The sequence below is a fragment of the Cibotium barometz genome, chromosome 24 (assembly GCF_041138505.1).
Source record: "Cibotium barometz isolate CiBa-2024 chromosome 24, ASM4113850v1, whole genome shotgun sequence".
Classification (NCBI taxonomy): Eukaryota; Viridiplantae; Streptophyta; class Polypodiopsida; order Cyatheales; family Cibotiaceae; genus Cibotium; species Cibotium barometz.
The window spans coordinates 24,559,483-24,574,567 of NC_141069.1; positions in this window are offsets into that span (position 1 = coordinate 24,559,483).

Consider the following 15,085-nt stretch of genomic DNA (forward strand, 5'->3'; position numbering starts at 1 on the left):
GTGACATGGCATGCCACATCATGGAATTGCCACATCAACCATAATACAGCCACATGAGAATGCCACATGTCATGCACGCATTTGACACATGGCACCTCCTTCCCACCTCTCCTTTTTTTTCAAAAATATATTTTTGAAATATATTTTTGAAAAAGTTAATTTAGTAATTTAAAGAAATAGAATATAAAATTTTAAATAATAAAATATATATAACTTATTAAATAAAAGAATTTAAAATCACTAATTTTAAAGGATTATATTTTGAAATCAAATCAATAATATTATTTTTAAAGTTCATGTTATTCAATTAAATAAAATAAAATTTTAAGTTTAATATTTCTTAAAAATATTTTATGTAGAATAAACCTTTTAATAAAATTTTAAAAAAATACATTATAAAAAAACACAGTTATATAATTATAAAATAAAATATAAATTTAAAGATATATTTATATATCTAGTAATGATAAATATTTAGACTTGTTAATAAATATTATTAATAATATTAATTTTTAAGTGGATAATAGTTTATCTTTAATTATCTTTATGTTTATCTTAATTATCCAATTAATCTTAGATAGGAAATCCAATGAGATTTGAAGTGGATAACCTATTTTTCCAATATAATCACACATCTCTAGTACTATCCTACACTTATCTCTAGTACTATCCCATCATTGAGCCTTCATAATTTTTTATCTCTTAGCTTCCTCGAGAATGGGTTCTCAAAGTCGTAGGAGTCGGAAACGTGATAGGACTAGACTTCCCCCCGTCCACCAAGTTCAAGAGGAGGAGAGGAAAAGGGTAGCTCACTACAAGGGATCGGGCTCATACCCGCGCTCTTAGCCGCTAAAAATGACTTGTGAAAAAAAGTAGCGGGCCCGTGTATCAGCGCGTGTATCATCGCGGCCAGAGACATGCGTGTAAAACCGCGTGTATAGTAAAACTCAGACGCACGTATACACGGATGCGTAGCCGCGTTTTTTACACAGACGCATTTATACACGCGGCTATAAACGCGTTTTCTTAAATTAGACGCGCTTATACACGGGTGTATAGCCGCATCCTGTTCAGTTCCAATATCCCAGACGCGTTTATACCTGCGTCTATACACGCGTTTGTTTAATTTAGATGCACTTATACACGCGTGATTGCCAGTTTTTACGCATTAATACAGGCGTAATTTCCAGGGTAGCCGCGCAGATACACGCGAGTTTTAGCAGTTCTGACGCGTTTATACACGCGAACAGAGAGCCAAAAAAAAATCCAGAGAGTGCTATTTGGTGCCTGAATACTGTTCCTTCCAGCACCCAATAGCACTCTCTGGTTTAGGGTTTTTGGTGCATTAGACCATCCCATTAGACCTTCCACGAAGAACATATGCACGAGGGAGATTAAGACAGGAACGACATGAATGCATACATTGTCATTACACGATTCAAGACAGACATGAATGTAATACTATCGATCAATCAATTCAATATTACTATCAAAATTTCATACATGTATACAAGGGAGTCCATATCTCGAAGTAGCCCATGGCTTGAGTTTACAAAAAAATATATACAATCACATCCTCAATATGGAATGTGATACTACAAGTCTGAGTGCTACTCAGACCCAGATGATGACTCGGTGCTCCCCCCATGCTCAGATGAGCTCACATCGGTCGGAATGTCCGAGGAGTAGTGCTCACGTCCACCCTCTGCAGCGGCGGCCGGTGAATCATCAGCAGCTTGTGCCTGTTCAAGTAATATATAGTATATAAGTATATATATATGCAATTCAATAAACCAAAACCATTCGTTACGAATTTTCAAGTACCTGTCGACCGTATGGTCTCATGGCCAACTCAAACTGCGCGTCCGTAATACGTCCCTCGGCTCTGAAGATGGCCCACGTGTCACGTCTGCTATGCCGACGAGCATACGCAGTATCGTGGGTTGTGGGCTTCCTCCCCGTAACCCGTCGCTGTATCATAATCAACACAATTTGTAAGATTAAAACAATCATAGAATCAATGAATTAAGTAAACAATCAAATAAAGTGGCAGGATACTTACGAACTCTGCCTCCCATGACTCGACGCTGCCAGATCCGAAATGCGAAGATCCAACAGTCTCCATCTGGATCCGTCGTGCCTCCACATGCTGCCTGCTCTTCACGCCACCCTCTGCTCGTTTCTTTGCCTCCTTCCACTCGCGTTTGTGCGCAGTGGGGCAGGTTTCTCGGCACGATAGCCACCCGCCGCAGCTACATTTAGCCGGTCATCGTACGCGAGTTTTTTAAGGTGAGATCTTTTATTACTTAAGATCTCCCTTATTCGCGTCCTTCCCCATACATCCGAGAATGTAGCATGTGGGGGATTGGGGTACCGACTATGTACAGCCTCTATCACCTCCCCAACTAATCGGCTATTTTGATCTTTAAATTTAATAAAACAATTTCTATATGAGTTTGATACTACCCCACGCATGTACTCCATTACCTCCCTCCCCCTCGCATCCATCACTATCCCGCCCCTATCCGTCACATCATAGCAAACCACTCTCTCCATCTCTCTCATCTCCTCCTCTTCCGAACTGTCTCCTCTAACTCTTCTCCCTCTATCTCCTCTCTCACCGCGTGCTCTACTACCTCCCCCACCTCCCCCACCTCCCCCACCAAAGCACCCGCCGCATCCTCCACTGCTCCCACTCTTCCTACTGCTGCGGGTGGAGTCACGACTTGGGGATTGTCTACGTGACGGTGGCTGTGAGCCCTGACGTGACGGTGGCTCTGAGGGAGCACGTGATGGTGGCTGTGAGGGTGTACGTGAGTGTGTCTGGGACGAGGTATGTCTCCTCGGTGGACGTGGAAGAGGAGAAGCTGCATGCCGTCTCGTCGGACTCGGAGGAATAGACGGCACTGGAGTGCCCTGGATACTCGCGGTAGGGGTATAGACACCAGGCAGGGAAGGAGGGGGATGGGCATACATATACTCTGTAAGCTCAACCGGACCAGGTTGGCGCCCAAAGTGATTCATCATCTCCATCAACCAATTGCTGTACGCAAATGGATCGGATGAAGAACCTGGAATATCCATAAAGAACCTGCAACAAACATCTTCATGTACATCATGGGCTGTCTCTTGACTCACACAAATTAAATCATTCAAGTCAAGAGAAATCTGAAACGCCGCAGTTTTCTGTCTGCAGAAACGCGTGTATACACCCGTCAAAAAACGCGTGTATACACCCGTCCAAAAACGCGTGTATATGCGCGTGAACATACTCTGCAGACAGGTTACACGCGCTTCTACACGCGTTCTTACACGCGACCTGCGAAAAAAATTTCTCGAAAAGACCGACCCCCCGCCGACAAAGACAGAATGTCCTTATAAAAGGACCAGCCAGTCGCCCCTGTCAGGATGCAAAAAGACAAACCCAATCGTGTGCAAAAAGACAAACCCAAAGAGCAAAGAGCAAAGTAAACAAATCTGACAAAAGAGACAAGGCTCAGGACAAAGTGACTCACCTCTGAAAAAGTGAGTCTTCTCTGCTCCTTCTCTGCTCCCTCCTTCTCCCGTGTGTGTGCTCCTTTCTCTGCTCCCTCCTTGCTGTTGGAAGAGGCGAAAACAGGCGCACTGTTGATTTCTTACTTCAAAATCTATATTTGGGGAAGGCGGGCTATTTTTAGTTTAAACATACTGCCGCGTTTATATTCGCGTGTATAAAGGCAGGTATATTCGCGTGTATGTGATTTTAGCTGCGTTTATACACGCGTTTTGCAGACATTACCCGCGTGAATACACGCGATTTTTAGGAAGTAGCTGCGTTAATACACGCAATTTTCAGGAGATAGCCGCGTCAATACACGCGATTTTGTGCTTTCATTAAAAACATATAATGATTTTGTGTTTTCTGATTTGTACACAGGATGTCATCAACCTCTTCAAGCAGTTCTGGAGAAGATGAGACAATGCGTCATCGTAATCGCGATGTGTGGTTGGGACAACGGATCAAATGTATGTGTAATCGATGTCAAGGATGCATTGTACGAGCACGTCGAATCACCTTGAATCACATCTCCATGTATGGAGAATGGAATCAAACAGGTTTAGAGGTGAGTAGATGTAAATTGATGGTATTCAAATGACTCATGGTATCCAAATTAAATTAATAGAGTTGTAACATATAATTTGATAAATTGAAGCAGGATGCAGTACCACACCCTAACATGGTACCCTACGCGCGACGAGAGCACGTAAAGCGTCGACGAGATGATGCTGGAGCTTCGGGATCTATTGTCAGAGATGAGTGGGAAAGGGACGACAATAGCCCTGCACCCCACGAAGTTGTGGAAGAGGAGGTGCTTGATGATATGGTGCGGAATCTTTTTAAGGATGATCCCAAAGGTATGGACGACGATGATATGGAACAAGAGCATCTTTATAAGGCTTCATCGACACCGGTGTTTGAAGGGTGCACATTCTCAGTTTTACGTGCTTCACTTGAACTACTTAATATACAAACAGTTTATAGATGGAGCAATGCCAGTCTTGACGCATTGTTGAAGTAAGCATTCTAACTTACAAATTTGAATTAGTGGTTTAAGGTATAGGATTTAAGACTAATTATAATTGATGATATTGGATGCAGGCTATTATCAAACATGCTTCCAAAGGAAAATAGACTACCCACCTCAAGAGACATAGCGAGGCGCTATGTGACATCTCTTGGAGGACTGGATTATGATAAAATACATGCATGCGTCAATGATTGCATTCTCTTTCGTGGGACGCATAAGGAGGCTCTACATTGTCCCACTTGTGGTGAAGCAAGGTACAGAACAGATATGAAGAGTTTTGATGTACCTCGTAAAGTCTTGCGACACTTTCCTATAATTCCTCGCATCAAACACATGTTCAAGTGCAAATCCATAGCAGAGCTCATGTCATGGCATTCCTCGCATCGATCGGATGATGGCATGTGGAGAATTCCCGCAGACACTCCTGCTTGGAAGCATATTGAAGATGAGTGGCCCAGCTGTAAAACAGAGCCCAGAAACTTGAGACTTGGCCTGGGTATGGATGGAGTGAATCCATTTGGTTTCAAAAGCACCGCATACAGCGTGTGGCCAGTTGTGTTGGTGAATTACAACCTTCCACCATCAATGGCGATCAAGAAGGGACATCTTATGTTATCCCTTCTAATTCCAGGGAAACATAAAGTCAAGCATATGGATGTTTATCTTGAACCACTGATTGATGAGTTAGAGGAACTATGGAGAGGTGTTGCGGTGGTGGACATTAGTAGGCCTCCCTCCTCTCGACACTTCGACTTAAAAGCAGTGTTGATGTGGACAATGCATGACTTTCCAGGATACAGCGATTGTTCTGGTAAGAATTCTAATTACCTCCCTACTCTATTACTATTGGCTATATATATTAATTAGACGGTTTGACTTTATTATTCTAACTTTTTCCTATATTTTAACAGGTTTGAAAACATCGGGTAAACATGCATGTCCTGTTTGTGGCCCTTCGTTAGTACATGAGTATGCTGATGGTTTGTGTAAGACTATATTCGATAATCATCATCAATTTCTCCCCTCAGATCATCCTAAATATGTTGCTAGTAAGAGTAATATTCCTCCACAAACACTTCGTGCAAAAGATTGGAAGCGTATTTGGGAGTCTACAACTATTCTTCCTCCAGATGGCATGAACAGGTATAGTGATGTTTTTTCAATCTTGTTTTGTGTAGTCTCTAATTGGATTAAAGGTCACATAGAGCAATCCCTTGTGCAGGTACTCCATTTTTTTTCGGCTGCCATATTGGACCCATCTTAAGATCAACCATCTTCTTGATCCCATGCACATCTTCAAGAATGTGGGATCTGGTATTTGGGAACATATTACTGGTAAACGAGACAATGTTAAGCGTACGTGAGGACTTGCGGGTCGCAGGACGTATGCGTCAAGCTTGGCCACGAGAGGTGGTTGGGCACGTTCGTCTTCCGCCTGCACCATGGATTATATCAAAGAAAGAGGAGAAGCAGGTAAAGCAGGCCATCACCACTTTGCGTACTCCCACTGGATGCATGAGATCATTGAAGGGAGCCTTTACAACCACTAAGAAAAGAGGCGTTGAGCAACTATATGGGTTGAAGTCCCACGATTGGCACAAGATGCTTCAAGTAAGTGTTTTCCAAGTCTTGTACGTACGCTGAAATGAAATTTTGTAATGCCATAAACCATAAATGTGCTCTTATGTGCGCAGTTCATACTACCTACTAGCATCGACCATTGTGCGAATAAGAGTTTGAAAAAATGTATTTATAAGATGGGCGAGCTTGTGAGGTATGTAAAAACCCATGCTCAGATCACCCTTCATTATACCTTGCAAAATGAACGTGCATGAGGTATAACGTACTATTTATTTATTTTTCAGATATGTTAGTTCCAAAGCAATTGATCCAGCCACGTTGGATGATGCGCGTGTTATGGCAGTGGAGGTGGTTTGTTTGGTAGAGGAGACTTTTCCGCGAACCATTCTCACAAGTCAAACTACATCTCATTGTGCATTTAGTGGACGAAATTGCTTTATGTGGTACTGTGCATGCACGTTGGATGTTCTTCCTAGAGTGCTTCATGAAGACCTTAAAAGACTTTGTGAGGCAAAGTGCAAGGCCTGAAGGAAGCATGGCCGAGGGTTGGTTGATACAAGAGTCTCTTGTATATATTTCAGAATTTCTTGGTCAGGTGGACAGCTCTTTGCCACGACTATGGAGCAATGAAGAGGACTTGAGGATGACCTCTATTGTGCCTCAAGGAAAAGGACAGAGTAAAGTAATTGACAGAACATTGATTGATGATCTCAATTTCACTTGTATCCTTAATAGTGATGTGATGAGCAGATGGGTTACAAGATATGAGGATGCAAAGACAAAAAGACAAGCAGAAAGAGCTCTCTTTCGGAGGCAACATGGCTCTCGGAAGGCGTACCCTAAGCATCTAGCAACACTTCCGAATGATATCCATGTTGATTGGTTGCATGAGGAAATGGAGAGAGCAGAGAGCGACGAGGGGCTGCATATCACGGCGGAAGAATGGGAGTATGCACGAGGATGCATGTCAAAGGTACATAGAACTAATGTTTTGCATTAGTTGTAAGTGATTTACTTTTAATATTTATTCACATTGCTTACACAAATATTGCTTCTATTTTGGTCCAGTGCACTATGTTCAATGCTATATGGTGTGAAGGCAAGCATTTTCGAACACAAAGAATTGATGAAAAGAGAAATACACAAGATTGCGGTGTCATTAGTAGCTTTGAGGGAGCTAATGGAAAAATGGATGATTATTGTGGCATAATCCAAGACATATTTAGGCTTGACTTTCGTCGCTTCTTTGTGTATGTTTTGGATGTCAAATAGCAAATGAACGTGGTGGAAAAAGGGCCTGATGCAACAATAAAACGCCATGCAAGTGGATATGTAACTATTGACTCTACAAAGTTCTGGCAAACAAAGAAAGATAGGCTCGTATTGCCACAACAATGTGAGCAGGTATATATGCATTTTTTTACTAATGTGTTTCATATACATATATATCTAAGCTCGCGTACCCCTTGACTTTTGATATGCTAATTAATTACTGTACTGTGTGTATTTGAGTAGGTTATCTATCTACCAATGGTGCATGACATCAAATGGTGGTACGTCATCCCTATTGCACCACGTTCCAAAGTGATGTATAATACATTCACTGATATGGAGCATATGGAGGATGTAACAAGCCGCAATGAAGATGACGTCGAACATGCCATTGAAGATGTTGTGATCGATGATCAAGAAATAAGAGATGATCATGATAATGAGGATGAGCATGCCATTTCTCATGATCATGAGAATGACCCTACCATTGAGGATGATGGTGATGTTGATGAGGATGATCAGGACATCGATACCATTATCAATGGAGTACAGAATATCGATAGTGGAATAAATTTAATCGTAGCCTTACCAATTGATCAAATGGATATTGATGTTGATCGTTTGGCAAGGATGGATCTTATTGAAGATGAGATCGAACCCTAACCAATCCGTCACTGTATGTTCTAAATTGATGACATTTCTATCATCTCATATGCATGATTTATTTTTGAATATATTTCATTGTTGTAAATGCATGTAGTGGGATTGTGTAATGATGTATACTGTAATGTACTATGAGATGGTTTAAGGAAAATAGTTTTTAATTTTGTAAAGGAATTCAGTTTTTTTTCAGTTTTTCTCTGCCATGCGTGTATTAATCCGTGTATAGCAGCGTGTATTTATCCGTGTATAATAGCGAGTATTACCCCGTAAATATTATCGTGTATAGATGCGTGTATTACTGCGTGTATATAAACGCGTTTATACACGCGTTGATAAATGCAAATATACACGCGAACTTAAATGCTAAAATACACGCGTCCGATTCTATTCAAATACAAGCGCGACCATACACGCGTTCGTAATTTATCGCGTGTATGAAACGCGTGTATGGCAGCATTGTCTTGTAGTGGCTCGTGAGAGAAAGAGAGAGTGGAGAGCACGTCAACGAACAACACCTTCCGTTGGCGATGGTCCAAGCCTTTCTCCTCCTCTTCCACTTCCTCTCCCTCCACCCTCTTCCCCCCCACTACCCCTTAGTTTAGATAATGCACATGAACCCACCCTTCCTGAGCCCTTCTCTTCTACAAGAACCCACCCCCCTCCTTTGGGCGCCCATTGTGTGGATAGGAAAGAACTATCAAAGTCAGGGGCACATCGTCGTGCCCATGCAATCTTCCATTCCTATTTCAAAGACCTCACGCCTTCATCACAGGCATGTGTGCTTGATGCTTTGATCGATCTACCCAACATGGCCAACTGCAGGGCGCTTTCCGACATTGGAGAGCTGCAGGGCGCTTTCCGACATTGGAGGTCGAAGAGAGAGGAGAGCTGGCATGGCGGTGCTACAAAGTGTTCGTCATTCCTATATAGTTAACAAGAAGAGGAACTTTGCGGACGCTTTGGCTGCTCGACGGGCTATTGTGGCACCGATAAGTAGCTCCCAAATGAAGGGTAAGGTGAGTGCCACATCTCGCATCCTTTCCATAGCACCACACGCACTTGGAGTTAGGTCTATTAGACGACAAAGTTTAGATGCCAATGAGATTAGTGCTTTGTGGGCGAGTAGTGGTCGTGTAGCTAGGCATGATCGCCTACTAGATGAAACCACTAGAGCCTTGATAGAAAGTTTTTGGAAGGAGAATTGTCATGCCTCGCCAGTTTTCAAGAAAGCTTTGCGTAAGAGAGTGACAAGAGGAGTGTTCATTGAGTATGGTGCTTGCTTTCTTGAAATGACCCAAACAGAGTTGTATTCTCAGTTTGTGGCTTCGTATCCCAGTGCTTAAAATTGGGCAAAGGTCATTTGAGGGGTGTAAGCCTTGGTTTGTGAGGTACTCACGTCAGCGTGACACATCTTGTTGTTGCTACCATGTTGAGTTCAAACTTTTTTATGATGTGTTCCGTTCTCTTAGTGGGCATAGAGAGTTGCCTCGTAGTCCTCGTGATTTCATCCACTCTCTCTTTTGTGCACGCACGGAGGATGCCCAATTCCATAGGATGCCTTGTGTGGAGAGCAATTGCACATCATGTGGTTCACTTGCACATCTACAGATGGCAGATCTTGATGCAAGTGACCAAGAGATAGTGCCATGGCAACGTTATGAGTATGTGACACACCAGCTCCAGAGTTGTGGATAGTTCAAGAAGTTGCAGCTTGTGGACAAACGTACACCACGTTGTCACTTCACAGCCACATTTAGGGAGCAGATCTACCCCTATATACGGCACAGCATTGTGCCAAGTGGTAGGATTGTCAGTTCCGAGCATGCCTAGCAGAGTTTCCTATTGGTGTGGTCCTCTCTGTGATTGATTTTGCGGAGAACTAGGGCCTTCACACCTTTTCAAGAGATACAATCTGAGTATTACTTCTCAGAGCAGGTAATGGTTATATTTCATAATATTTGTTTCGTGTTTGAGCTTATTTGATTTTTTGTGTCCTAATCGTCTGTATTGCTTACCTCACTAGGCTGCTATTATGGTCCACATTAGCTATCACTAGAACATCTTAAAGAAAACAATAACTAAGACTTTGTTTTATGGATTTGTAGGTTGCATGTGCAGTCTAGTATCCTATAGTGATTTGGTCATTCTTTGAGACTGGTCACAGGAAGGGAGAGCATGATGGTGCGGGCGCGTGTGTGAAACGTGCCGTGAGGCGTCATCAGCTGCGGTAGGAGCGGTTCAAAGATGCAGGCCACGTAGTTGAGTGGTGCTCCCAACATTTGTGTGGGAGTGCACCATTATTGTATCCCAAACCTGATGCTCAGATTGTTAGGAGATTTTTTTGGCATGTGGATGGTGGCATGATTGACCGTAGAGCCTCTCATGATTGTGACACAGTACCTGTTACCTTGGGCTTACATTCCATCAGGAGCACGTGCATGGCGGCCCCCACGATTTACACACGACGGTTTGCATGCTTCTGTGGAGCATGTATGGATGGCGATTGGTCACATTGTGCCTCGAGTGGATGGGCAGATGCATGGATACAGACATTCCTCTCCCCCGAGCATCCTTCACATCCCAATGTTGTCTGATGAGCACACAGGTCCTGCGTTCATCATGGTCAGTTATGATGACCTGAGACCGATTTACTACAGGAGGGTGATGTATTTGCTGTTATTGCTGGTGAGGGAAATAGCGAGGGAGTAGACTATTATCTGATGAGTTGCACTAGGCCAAAGTGCATCCTTGACCAGGATACAGTGGATGATCATGGGTTTTCTTTTGACGCTCATAGCATGATTGTGGTAGGCCGGTTCTACCAACAGATTCGACTTCATCAGGGGAGTCTTGAGTTCCAGCAGTGGAAGTGGGAGTTAGAGGCATTTCAGTTCTGTCATCTACTAGCGGTTGCTACCAGGCTCACTCTCGATCGAGTACAGAGCCGAAAACACAGTTCTCACCCTCATTTTCGGCTTCGAGTGGATGACCATGAGAGCATTCTAGGGCAGTTCAGAGCTAGAGAGGGTGCTGCTGACTAGATCTCTATCTTGAAAGTGACTTAACTCAGACTAGCTGGATTAGCTCACTTACATTGTACTTAGATTTTTTTGGAGTGACTAATCTCGGAATAGCTGGGATAGCTCATTTTCAAAATACCTTGATCTTTTCAGTTAGTGGCTAAACCCAATTGGCTGTGTTAGCTCACATTCTGATGTAGTGATGTTTATATCATTATGAGTTTTCTCATTATTGAGGATCATTTCATTTTAGTTGATGTTCATGGTTTTCTGATTTTTTAACACTTTGGCTATCATATCGTTTGTTGAAAATCATCATCACCATATTGTTTGTTGAAAATCACCAAACTTTGCAAGCACTGGGCGCTAATTACTATTTCGAACATGCTCCGATCATCACGACCAAACTTTGCAAGCATGTGGAAGTGGGGCCCCCCACATGCTCGAAAAGTTTGGTCCCCACCATTGGAGCATGTTTGGGTACGATGGTATGGGGAAGGCCCGGATTTTCCATGGCCTCTAAAGCACCATGAGACTTGAAAAATCTGCACTCTGCACTAATTACTAACCCGAACATACTCCGATCATGACCAAAATTTGCAAGCATGTGGAGGGGCCCACCCCCACATGCTTGCAAAGTTTGGTCCCCATCGGAGCATGTTTGGGTATGATGGTATGGGGAAGGCCCGGATTTTCCATGGCCTTTTAAGCACCAAGAGACTTGAAAAATTCGCACTGGGTGCTAATTACCGATTCAAAAATGCTTCGATTGTGACCAAACTTTGCAAGCATCTGGGGGTGGTCCCCCCCACATGTGGGGGGGTGGTCCCCCCCACATGCTTGCAAAGTTTGGTTCCCATCGGAGCATGTTTGGGTACGATGGTATGGGGAAGGCCCGGATTTTCCATGGCCTCTTAAGCACCAAGAGACTTGAAAAATCCACACATGCTGCTAATTACCAATACAAACATGCTCTGATTATGACCAAGCTTTGCAAACATGTGGGGGTGGGCCACTCCGACATGCTTGCAAAGTTTGGTTCCCATAGGAGCATGTTTGGGTACGATGGTATAGGGAAGGCCTAGATTTTCCATGGCCTCTTAAGCACCAAGAGACTTGAAAAATCCACACTAGGTGCTAATTACCAATCGAAACATGCTCCGATTATGACCAAACTTTGCAAACATGTGGGGGTGGGACTCTCCCACATGCTTGCAAAGTTTGGTCATGATCGAAGCATGTTTGGGTATGATGGTATGGGGAAGGCCCGGATTTTCCATGGTCTCTTAAGCACCAAGAGACTTGAAAAATCTACACATGCCGCTAATTACCAATCCAAACATGCTCCGATTGTGATCAAACTCTGCAAACATGTGGGAGTGGGCCCCTTCCACATGCTTGCAAAGTTTGATTCCCATCGGAGCATGTTTGGGTACGATGGTATAGGGAAGGCCCGGATTTTCCATGGCCTCTTAAGTACCAAGAGACTGAAAAATCCTCACTGCCATGGAAAATCCGGGCCTTCCTCATACCATCGTACCCAAACATGCTCCTATGGGAACCAAACTTTGCAAGCATGTGAAAGGAGCCCACCCCCACATGTTTGCAAAGTTTGGTCACAATCAGAGCATGTTTCTATTGGTAATTAGCGGCATGTGTAGATTTTTCAAGTCTCTTGGTGCTTAAGAGGCCATGAAAAATCTGGGCCTTCCCCATACTATCATACCCAAACATACTCCGATGGGAACCAAACTTTGCAAGTATGTGGGGGGGACCCACCCCCACATGCTCCCAAATTTTGGTGACAATCGAAGCATTTTTGGATTGGTAATTAGCACTAAGAGACTTGAAAAATTCATACTAGGCACTAATTACCAATCCAAACATGCTCCGATTATGACCAAACTTTGCAAAGATGTGGGAGTGGGCCCCTCCCACATGCTTGCAAAGTTTGGTTCCCATCGGAGCATGTTTGGGTGTACGATGGTATGGGGAAGGCTCGGATTTTCCATGGCCTCTTAAGCACGAAGAGACTTGAAAAATCCGCACTGGGCACTAATTACCAATGCAAACATGCTCTAATTATGACCAAACTTTGCATGCATGTGGGGGTGGGCTCCCCCCACATGCTTGCAAAGTTTGGTTCCTATCGGAGCATGCTTGGGTACCATGGTTTGGAAAGGCCCTGATTTTCCATGGCCTCTTCAGCATCGAGACTTGAAAAATCCACCCTGGGCACTAATTACTAACCTAAACATGCTCCGATCATGACCAAACTTTGCAAGCATGTGGGGGTGGGCTCTCTCCCACATGCTTGCAAAGTTTGGTTCCTCCCATTGGAGTATGTTTGGGTACGATGGCATGGAGATTTTCAACAAACAATATGATAGCCAAAGTGTTAAAAAATTTAAAAAAAATCAAGAACATCAACTAAAATGTAATGATACTCAATAATGAAAAAACTCATAATGATATAAATATCAAATAAGTACATCAGAATGAAAATGAGCTACCCCAGCTAGTCTGAGGTTAGTCCTCACTGCCCATAAATCTAAGTACAATGTAAGTGAGCTAACCCAGCTAGTTTGAGTTTAGTCACTATCAACGACAACCCAATCAAAATCGTCATCTCTAACTGCTGGTCGATGTGCACGTCGAGGCTACTGTGCACATCAAGGAGGCTGTGCCGGCTATGGGTGTCGTCGAATATCTACGGGCAGGTCTGTCTCTCAAAGGAAGGATCATGAGCTGGTGCCGGTGTACTCGGGATCTCACGAATCCCATAAGCTGCTATAGCCCTCTCCCTCTCTCTACGTCATGCTACTGCAAGACGTCTCTGTCTGTAAACCCAAAATCTATAATCAGCAATGGTACGTGTCTGCCACTTTTGCTCGTGTAAGCTCCTCTACTGGAGGGCCACGTTGCTCTGAGAAGCAGCACTGCTGCTACTAGCACCATCACCCGAGGTGCCACTAGGACTAGCACCACCCACACGCTCGTATGCTGTGATCTGGCTCTCGTAAAGAACTCTCTGGTATGCATTAAACTCATGTGCACTCCACTCAATCTTTGGAGGCACCTCAGGCTCCTAATCTCTGTCATCGACGGCGTCTAGTCCCAAGTCAGTAGGCTGAGGTAAAATCGAGAGGCCTGCCAGTCCTAGCATCTACTCGAGCAAAGCCTGGGTGAAGATCATCAATGTCCAAAACTCTGTATGTCGCTAGGTCGACGCATGCGCAAGAGGGACATGCTGAGAAGCGTACTAGCTCCTGGGTGATGCAAGACAAATGGAAAAAATGTCCACATCCCAGAGCATATCCACCAGTACTATCAATGTCCTCGATACAGAGAGTGCAACAGGCATCACGGAGAAATGGTGGTGCATCTTGAGAGAGAGGTCGTCAAAAAACCTCTGTAATAGGCCATGGATATAGAGGCAAGTAGGGGAGTGTCACGTCTGAGGATCTGCGGAACTCTCGAACATGTAGCATCAACTGCTCTACCCTATGCTATGCAATCCGCTCCATAATCATGTGATGCTGCACCTAGCTCTAGAACTCTCTACCTCAGTCCGAGCCTATGCAAAAAAGTAAAGCATAAAAATAATTGATTAGTCTCTCTCATTAGGTATTACTTAAAGAAATTTATAACTTAGAAACTTAATTATAACTCTTTTACGTGCAAGAGAAACCTACCTGCTAGATGTCAGACTCTCTCACATGCTGTGCCTTTGCAGTAGCTGCCTCTGCCGTCTGTAATGCAGTTCTAAGGCAGTCAATCTCCGCTCTCGCCTCTACCAACTCTTGAGTGAGTCTCTCAGTGGTAGGTGTGGGACCCTACGTGACATAATCAACCATGCCGCTCATGTAAAAATATAGAAAAGTATATATAAACATGTAAATAAATGACTAAAAAAACTTAAGAAGTAATAAATATGTAAATACCTCGGCATCTGTCTCGTCGGTAGTATCGATCATGAGA